This window comes from Castanea sativa, chromosome 8 (genome assembly GCF_040712315.1).
Source record: "Castanea sativa cultivar Marrone di Chiusa Pesio chromosome 8, ASM4071231v1".
In the NCBI taxonomy this organism is placed as follows: domain Eukaryota; kingdom Viridiplantae; phylum Streptophyta; class Magnoliopsida; order Fagales; family Fagaceae; genus Castanea; species Castanea sativa.
In genome coordinates this window covers 9,105,628-9,116,472 of record NC_134020.1, presented here as the reverse complement: position 1 = coordinate 9,116,472, position 10,845 = coordinate 9,105,628, and the positions used below count along the sequence as shown (strand labels likewise).

At 33.5% G+C, this 10,845-nt stretch overlaps 1 non-coding gene across 1 annotated transcript; it reads left to right on the top strand.

Moving 5' to 3' along the window:
* The first annotated feature begins 5,848 nt into the window (after positions 1-5,848).
* Positions 5,849-5,957, top strand: LOC142608488 (small nucleolar RNA R71). Its single transcript, XR_012839517.1, has one exon. It is a non-coding gene; the product is annotated as a small nucleolar RNA R71 (small nucleolar RNA).
* Positions 5,958-10,845: the final 4,888 nt, after the last annotated feature.

Sequence of the window (10,845 nt, the reverse complement as noted above, 5' to 3'; positions counted from 1 at the left end):
CTTTGATTTTTCTTTTGTAAAAGTGTATTCAAAGATATTGTAGAGAAAACTGTTTTCTCTTCTTTTAATCATATGTACATTTTAACTGTCTTAGTAGTTACTGTTGTGAAATTTTAAAATACTCGCAAGTGTACGAACTGTACTGAAGTATAGTTTGACAAGAACGAGGTTGAACCCACAGGGAATTGAATGAACGTAGGAAAATTAATTAAATCTTAACCAAATTAATCCTAATCTAGTTTAATAAAAATTGGTTGTTTTAAAATTAAATAAACTAAGCAAATAATCAAATTAAGCAAATAGTTAAACTAAGCAAATATATAAAGCAATAAAAAGATGTAAACAATCAAGGGAAAAGAATAAAGGTTTTGGAATCCGCCTTGTAAGTCATATCAGCATATATTTATGATCATTAATTTTTTCCAACTACTACATGATAATCTAGAAATCAATCTTGCTAACATGGAAAATATTCTCATTAAAATCTTTATTTTAAAAATCAAAAGCATGTTCTTCTTCACTTCTTAAGTATAAAATCAAATCATCAATTGTATCTATAGCCAAACAAATCACAAGATATATCCAATTCTAAAAATCAAATCATAAATTGTATCCATTGACAGATAAATCACAAGCGATATCCAATTTTATAATCAAGAATTAATAAACCAAGCATTCAATTAATTAAGATAAATCCTAAATCATGAGAAAAACATGATTGAACTCATATCTAGAATCTCATCTTAGTCAATTGATATGAAGTAAGAACAATTTAAATAATTAAAGAACAACTATTGTGGGAAAAATCAAATCACATAAATATTACTAATAATCCTTAACAAGGTTTCATCCTCAACCCTAATTATAAATTTAGCTACTCATAATAATTAAAATAAAACACAAGAATAAAATACTAAACATTAAACTAGACAAATAAAATAAAACTAACTGTCATGGAAGAAAACCAAAGAAGTAGCCGCACTCTCTATGTTCAGCCCTCAGCCCTAGCACTCGCCTCCTTAAATTTTTCCCTAAAGAGCCTTTAAATAGGTCAAAGAATCCTATTACAAGTTGAATTCCCGTTTGGGAAAAATTCCAGATTTTTAGGCTTCAACTAACCGACAATTTTGGCCCATTTAATGTCAGAATTCGGACTTTTGATAAACTAAAAATTTGTAGCCCTTTAAGTTAACTTTCTAGCCCAACTTGAATCATCTCAATTGGACATCTGAGCCAAAAGTTATGCCAAAAATACTAACTGATGTGCAGGCTGGAATCCTAATCCGACTTGAACTTGGATTTGATGCAAATTTCCTTTGATTCCCTGCTCCAATTGGACTTAAATTTAATTGGGTTGGTCTTCTTTAACTTCATCATGGCCCTTGTAAAAGTAAAGTCCATTAGCTTTCTTCTTTGCACAAATCCACTTATTTAATTCCATTCTCCTACAAAAGATAAATTCACGCAATAAGATTCGATTAAGCACAAAATTGATTATTCACCCTTATTCCAAAACCAAATATAAAATGCATGAATTACCTCAAAATAAGTATGATAATGCTTTCTAACAATGATATAAATATGCAAAATTAAGCTATTATCAATGCACATCAAATACCCCCAAACCTACATTTTGCTAGTCCTCGAGCAAAACAGATAAAGAGTAAAACAAAACAAAGAAATAAAAAAACAAAGAAAAAGAAAATCCTAACTAATCCACTTTCGCTGGAAATTTCGATTGCATTTAGCGTATGCAACAAGCCTTTAAACCCCTAGCTTACACTAGTGGATGAGTTGTAGTCTCGTGAGGGTTTGCAGAGAATATACCCACAAAATTCTGAGAATGAATACTAAAATAAACAAAACAAAGAAAATCAAACTTTTTTTTTTTTCAATTTCCTTTTGCAAAGAGGATTAGTTCAAGTTTAAAAACACTACAAATGCTAAAGAAATTTCTCATGCCATCAAAACTCAATGTGAGTGAAAAGTGGTAGCCAACCCAAACATACTCTTAGTTTTAGAATAAATTTGACTCGAATCTCTATTTGAAAGTATGCTTCAACTCAAATCTTTCCAATGTTATCACTTAACAAATGAAATCACTCTGAAATGGGGTGTAACACTCTCAACAACATATGTGAGCGGAATAATGTAAGCAAAATCAAATACCTCACATATAAATCACATGAAAAACGCTTAATCAAGAAAGAACAAGTAGTCTCATGAAAGGATGCCAAAAAGAATTTATACCATACCTTTTTTCTTCTCAGTCATATCAATATCTGAACTACACAATCTTCAAGATCAAATAAGGACTTTATTAGGACGTAATGTAGGAAAAAAGCAAAGGGAATGAAATAAAAATGGGTGAAGGTAAATATAAGAAGTGTTTTCAAGATAGTTGGAATGTCAACACTTTTTGGAATTTCCATTCAACACTTTTTTTTTCAACTCTTCTTCTTCAAAGTAGTACTCATTCCTTACATTTCACTTTTCAAAATTTGATGAGAACCCTTTTTATTTTCTTCTTTTTGACACTTTTCCACTTTTTTTCTTTTTTCCTTGTTCTTGAACTTTTTTTTTTCTTTCTTTTTTTTGAATTTTTTTTTTCTTTGACTTCTTTTTTTTCTTTCTTCTTTGAATTCTCGTACAAACCACCACATGAAACATACTGATCAAATTCTATCTTGAAACACTATGGATAAGGGTTTTAGGAAAGAAAGGCTAATTAAAAGGCTCAACGGGGTGACTAGTGATAATATATCAAGAAAGAAAAATAAAAACACATATATGGCTCAAAGTACACAAAAATGGCCTAATGTCATCTCTCAAAGACTAGTATAGTTCATTCAACATCAATGACTTCAAAAGATTCAAGTGTGGCGTAAAATTAGATTTTTTTTTCTTGGCCAAAAGAAAGAACAATGAGACTACAACAAGGGAAACATGTTATGCACTTTCAAATGAAATTTAAGATTAGAAACAATAAATAGCCCTAAAAAAAAATAATGATTGGCTCAAAACTCACAAGGGTTACAGTCTCCACATTGTTATCATCAAGATTTTCTAATCATTTTTATCCTTCAACAACAAGTTGTGTCTGAGTGGCTACGTACATGTGCAATGAATTGAGCATGAAAGCACTGAAATTATTTAAGCAGGAGTAGTATAACAAACTCAAAACATAGACCTCAAGCTAGGCAAAAGATTTTTTTTTTTTTTAACACAACTAAACAAAACAAAACAAAAAGATAGAAATCTATATACATCCCCCCCAAACCTAAACCAAGCATTGTCCTCAATGTTAAAAATGATACTCTCAAATATATGTCTTGAATGAAAAGAGAGCAAAAAAATTAATATGCAACATGAGAACCAAGTAGAAACAAGTAAGGTAAGGAGAAGGAGGAGACATACCTTGATCGAGCTGATTGTTATAAATTTTAATTTCTGTCAAATATCAACTAGAACAAAAGAGAATAACACTAAACAAGAAAATAAACACAAATATTAATCTAAAAACAGAAAATAAACAAGAAAAAGATTTTTTTTTTTTTTTTTTTTTTTGCAAAAAAAAAAAATTCAACACAACTAGAGATCAATCCTGATAAACAGAACCATCCAACCCTCAACAACACCATGGAGATAAATAATGCATATTATGAATGGACTAGTCCAATGAGATTGTAACTTACCTGGATCAAAAACATGTTGGGAAGCTTTTGTAGTGTCTTCCAAGTGAATTCTTTGCATAACCATTGAAGAACTAATACTCTTAATATCAGCAATTTTCCAACCTATAGCTTCCTTGTGTTCTTGAGGTATACTTATCAAGTGGTGTTCCCAAAAGTTATCCAACTTTGGTGGTTCTACAATAGATGAGAGTGGGGATGAAGAAAGTGGAAAAGGGACCACTTTTGGCTGCCAGTTATCAGTACTTAAGAGAGGAACAAAATCCAGCAATGCATTGACTTCCTCAATTGATTTTTCAATATCCGAATTGCAATAAAAAAGGGTTAAGCAATCCTTTAGGGGATCCTCACAGCTTGATTGTATAAGATTATCATGGACTAGGTTCCCAATCATGTTAACCTCACATATATTCTCATTATCTGGTACTTTCTTACTTATGTCAAAGATATTAAGCTCAATAGTCATATTTCCAAAAGAAATCTTCATCACACCACTTCGACAATTGATCAAAGCATTGGATGTGGCTAAGAAAGGGCGACCTAAAATGACATGGATTTGTGTATTGGCATTTAGAGCAGGCTCAGTGTTTAACACAACAAAATCAACAGGAAAATAGAATGCATCCACCTTAATTAGCACATCCTCAACAATACCTCTAGGGATTTTCATAGACCTATCAGCTAATTGAAGTGTCATGGTTGTTGGTTTTAACTCCCCCAAACCTAGCTGTAAATAAACTGAATATGGCATTAAGTTCACACTTGCCCCCAAATCTAGCAAAGCTCGCTTAATGAGGCGATCCCCAATCTTGCATGAAATTGTAGGAGATCCTGGGTCCTTACATTTCACTGGATATTTATTCTGAATAATCGAACTGACTTGCTCTGTCAAAAATGCCTTTTTAGGGACATTTGTCTTTCTCTTCATTGTCACAAGATCTTTTAGAAACTTGGCATAAGCAGGAACTTGCTGAATTGCATCAAGAAATGGAATGTTTATTTGCACTTGCTTAAAAACCTCTAAAATGTCTCCAAATTGCGCACTTTTCTAAGGACTGATTAACCTTTGAGGAAATGGAGCTTTAGAAACAAACCTCTTATCAAGGGGGGAACTAAGATCCTGAATTGGAATGGAGGGTGGGTTGTCCTTCTTTTCTCCATGATCATAATGTGAACTATGAGTACCTTTTTCCTTTAACACAATATTTTCATCATCCTCCACTTCTGGCATTTTCACTTGATTATCAACTTGCTTACCAGACCTAAGGGTAGTAATAGACTGAACATGTTCTTGTCCATGAGTAGAACTAGAAGAACCATTGATGGCATACTGACCTTTTGGGTCAGGTATAGGTTGACTAGGAAATTTTCCTTTTTCCCTCTCTCCAACTTGGGTTGCTAACTGGCCAATTTGATTTTCCAACTTTGAAATAGCTTGAGTATTTAAATGGGTGGAACTTTTTATCTCTTGAATGGCTTGGCTAGTTGATTGCATGAAAGTTTTGAGAGACTCCTCCAAAGATGATTGTTGTCTTGGTGGTGCTACAAACTGAGGAGGTGATTTAGGAATGGGAGGATATGCTTGAGTAGGTGGACGAAATTGACTTTGTTGATGAACTTGTTGTCCACCTACATTTGTGGGAGGCTGATTTTGCCTCCATGAGAAATTAGGATGGTTCCTCCAATTTGGATTGTATGTCTCTGAAAATGGACTAGCAAATGGTTTTCCATAATTATTCAATGAATTTGCTTGCTCAGTATAAAAATCAGGGTACCCAACTATAGAGGGACACATTTGTGTTGTATGCATAGGACTTGCACAAATAGAGCATGTTTCACTTTCACCTTGATTGACAGAATTCATCCCTCTACCTAAAGCTAAAGCCTCAACCTTACGAGTGAGATTGTCCAACCTAGCTTTTATGTCTAAATCTTCACTGACTTCATACAATCCTCCTTTCTTAATTGCAGGGGCAGATCTCTCTTTACGGTTGGAAAAATCCCATTGCTATGAACTTTCAGAAAAATTCTCAAGAAATTTGTATGCCTCATCATCTACAAGACTCAAAAATCCACCACCATTCATGGACTCAATCATGTTACGATTAGTCTGAGTCAAACCATTATAAAAATATTGTACTAGTCTCCATGTTTCAAAACCATGATGGGGACACTTTAAGATCAAGTCCTTAAATCTCTCCCAACTCTCATAAAATTTCTCTTGTTCATCTTGATAAAAATCTGCAATTTCTCTCCTCAAAGCATTGGTCTTGGCCATTGGGAAAAATTTAGAGAGGAATTTTGTGACCAATAGTTCCCATGAAGTGATAGATCCAGGTGACAAAGAATTAAGCCATGCTTTTGCCTTATCCTTCAAGGAAAAAGGGAATAAAGCAAGCGAACAGACTCATCAGTGAAATTTTGGAACTTACAAGTAGCACAAATCTCAAGAAAATCCTTCACATGCATATAAGGATCTTCTCTGTCCAATCCAAGAAAAGTAGGAAGAAGATAGATTATCTGTGGCTTTAACTCAAAATGTGCAGTAGTGGTTGCAGACAATACTATGCAAGATGGAGGGTTGGTGGTTATGGGTGAGAATAACTCCCTAAGAGTTTTTGAATCATCTCCTGTTTCTCCCATTGTGGATGAATAATCAAAACTAACAAGACGATTTTCTTTATCACGTATCCAAGTTCTCATACACCATGCACAAAGAATTTTTTTTTTTGTTTTTAAAAAAATAAAAATAAAAAATAACTACAACTAGTAGAAGAAAAAATTCAATTAAGACCAAATTTATTTTCCTAACCAAGTCCCCGGCAACGGCGCCAAAAACTTGTGAAATTTTAAAATACTCGCAAGTGTACGAACCGTACCGAAGTATAGTTTGACAAGAACGAGGTCGAACCCACAGGGACTTGAATGAACGTAGGAAAATTAATTAAATCTTAACCAAATTAATCCTAATCTAGTTTAATAAAAATTGGTTGTTTTAAAATTAAATAAACTAAGCAAATAATCAAATTAAGCAAATAGTTAAACTAAGCAAATATATAAAGCAATAAAAAGATGTAAACAATCAAGGGAAAAGAATAAAGGTTTTGGAATCCGCCTTGTAAGTCATATCAGCATATATTTATGATCATTAATTTTTCCCAACTACTACATGATAATCTAGAAATCAATCTTGCTATCATGGAAAATATTCTCATTAAAATCTTTATTTTAAAAATCAAAAGCATGTTCTTCTTCGCTTCTTAAGTATAAAATCAAATCATCAATTGTATCTATAGCCAAACAAATCACAAGATATATCCAATTCTAAAAATCAAATCATAAATTGTATCCATTGACAGATAAATCACAAGCGATATCCAATTTTATAATCAAGAATTAATAAACCAAGCATTCAATTAATTAAGACAAATCCTAAATCATGAGAAAAACATGATTGAACTCATATCTAGAATCTCATCTTAGTCAATTGATATGAAGCAAGAACAATTTAAATAATTAAAGAACAACTATTGTGGGAAAAATCAAATCACATAAATATTACTAATAATCCTTAACAAGGTTTCATCTTCAACCCTAATTATAAATTTAGCTACTCATAATAATTAAAATAAAACACAAGAATAAAATACTAAACATTAAACTAGACAAATAAAATAAAACTAACTGTTATGGAAGAAAACCAAAGAAGTAGCTGCACTCTCTATGTTCAGCCCTCAGCCCTAGCACTCGCCTCCTTGAATTTTGCCCTAAAGAGCCTTTAAATAGGTCAAAGAATCCTATTACAAGTTGAATTCCCGTTTGGGGAAAATTCCAGATTTTTAGGCTTCACCTAACCGACAATTTTGGCCCATTTAATGTCAGAATTCGGACTTTTGGTAAACTACAAAGTTGTAGCCCTTTAAGTTAAATTTCTAGCCCAACTTGAATCATCTCGATTGGACATCTGAGCCAAAAGTTATGCCAAAAAGACTAACTGATGTGTAGGCTGGAATCCTAATCCGAATTGAACTTGGATTTGATGCAAATTTCCTTTGATTCCCTGCTCCAATTGGACTTAAATTTAATTGGATTGGTCTTATTTAACTTCATCATGGCCCTTGTAAAAGTAAAGTCCATTAGCTTTCTTCTTTGCATAAATCCACTTATTTAATTCCATTCTCCTACAAAAGATAAATTCACGCAATAAAATTCAATTAAACACAAAATTGATTATTCACCATTATTCCAAAACCAAATATAAAATTCATGAATTACCTCAAAATAAGTATGATAATGCTTTCTAACAATGATATAAATATGCAAAATTAAGCTATTATCAATGCACATCAGTTACTTTATTTAATAACTCTTATTAAATAAATATGTGATTAGTTTATTGGGTTAGCCTTTTAGGCCAGCCCAATTTGGCTTTAGTGTGTGGCTTGGGATGGGACTAAATGGACAAATAAGGCTCTAGATATGCCCAAAGTTACCGTTAATTATATAACAAGTATCACTATAAAAATATAATTTCACTCTAGGCCTTATTAATAAATTATATCCCATGACCAATATAGAATCATTTGACCCCTCCATGAAACATCTATGGTGAACAAAGTCATAATGAGTTGTCAATTTGTAAACAACTATTTTATTCCTTGAGTCCCCAGTTTAATCTTTTAGTTATTCCTATTTATGAAATCTAATTACATTAAATATAAACTTTAGTAACTCTTAACTAAAGTGGCCGATCCTGAATAACCAGTTCCTATAAAACTTATCTCACGTGGATATTTCGTGTCTCTATATAAAGAGATTATGGATTCCATCTTGAGAATATGTGTTCCCTTAACACTACATGTGGTTACCCAACATACTGAGATTTTGACCATTAAATTAGATCTCATTCTTGACATATTAAAGTAACCTATATTTCATGATCGGGTTCACTATCTTCTTAGGATTGAGAGTCTAAAAATAGAAGTCATGAGATTTATTATTCAGTTGACAATTGTTATTATTCAGTGGTCCTGTTCAACGTGTCTTACACACTTAAGACACATCAACACATCAACTAGAAGTCCCCACTTCTATAATCAAGACAAACTATCTTAGTTGACATGTTATAGTCTTCGCAGATGAAATGCCCAATTCATCACCGACTATGAACTACATTTTTTAGTTTACAAGGAACTTATGATTTATATCTTTTGTAACTAAATCACATACAATGCATCTCAAGAACTATGATAATGTCTAATTAGTTCATTTACAAATAGTCTCATATAATTAAACAATTTAATTATTTATAACATGCCAATAAATTGGATTTAGGGTATAAACCCTAATAATTACATGTAGCAGGTGTAGTTGCATCTACCTTCCACCGGAGGCTCAAGTTCATATCTGAGAATTAGTTGATCACCATTATGTCTGAAGAACCTATGTCTATTTTTCAGGAGACATCGCTACCCTTATATTGATGCTAATGCGTTTCCAGGAGCATCTTTCCATAGCTTCAAGCTAGTTTCTATGATTCTTAATGCTTCAGAGCTTGAGTCAAGATGGCTCGCAACAATTTTAATGGCCACTAGATAGATGCTTAAGTTTGGGAACAAGTTAGGCCAAGGCCTTCGAGCTACAGGACGTGGAAGCCCTACTCTGATTGAACTTTCAGATAACAAGGGAGGATTCGGTCTAGGGTATGAGCCTAGTCATGAAGAACTCTTTTGAGCTTCTAGGGGAAAGAAAAGGAAGTTTCCTAGTCTAAGGATGTCTATTACCCATAACAGGGTTACTTTTCTGGCTCCTCCCGAGGTCATCATGCTAGAACCTTTCAAGGAAGTGGAGGATGAGGAGTTTGATCTAGCTTGTATTATTCAGATCTGTCTCAAGGAGTTCTCAGTGAACACTATCATATCTTCTGAAGATAGTCCGACTTCTACTATCCGACTGGGGCCATTAGGAGAGATGGCAGGCCTTTGAGCCATCGAGCCTTGCTTTATAATTGTACTGGCTGAGTAAGGAGTATTCCATCATCAAGTGATTGGTCTTCCCAATCACTTGAAAGAGTTGGAATAGCATATTTAGTTTGTTTTGCATGCTTATGTTATTTCATGCTTTATATGTATTCCCTGTTTGTTCCCCCAATTTGTTTTCCCAGAAAAAAAAAGTATTTCCCTTTTATCATTGTTAGGCATGAACCTTGTTTTTCTCCATTCCCATAATCCATTAATGAAATATCCAGCGTATTATTCAGGAAACATTTTGCATCTCTCTTTATTTGCTTTCCTATGATTGTGGGTGCAAATTGTCTTATGTTTCTCTATATATTTTCCGTTCTATAGGACCTGTTTTGATTCCCAAGTGGGTACATTGTCTCTTTGCCATAACGAGGATGTGGATGATGTGAATGAGACAATAGAATTGGATCATGAGATTGAAGGATTCGAAGAGGTTCCGAACTTACCTCAAGATATCCTAGAAGCTCTAAACAAAGAGAATGAAGTGTCTAAGCCCAATATAGAAGAGATAGAGATGATAAACCTAGCCGAGGAAGGTGAAAAGGAAAAGCCTGTAAAGATTGGGGTAAATTTTCCCAAGAATATGAAAGATGAGCTCATAGCTCTGTTGAAAGAATTCAAAGAAATCTTTGCTTGGATTTATCAAGATCTGCCAGGATCGGACATAGAGTTATTGTTCACAGGATTCCGGTTAAACTCAAATGCCCCCCTTGTGTGGCAAGCTCTCCGAAGGAGAAATCTGAGACTATCCTAAAGATCAAGGAAGAAGTGGAAAAGCAGTTGATTGTTGGTTTTTTTTACCACCATAGCCTATTCTGATTGGGTTGCAAACATCGTTACTGTGCCAAAGAAAGATGGGAAAGTACGTATGTGCGTTTATCATAGACATTTGAACTAGGCTAGCCTGGAGGATAATTTTCCCTTACTGCATACCAATACTCTGACTGACAACACCATGAACAACATGTTCTTCCTTTTTATGGATGGGTTCTTGAGTTGTAATCAAATCAAGATGGATGAAGAGGATACAACCAAGACAACATTCACCACCCATTGGGGGACTTACGCCAATGATGTCATGCCATTCAGTTTGAAGAACGCAGGTGTGACTTATCAGCAAGCCATGGAAA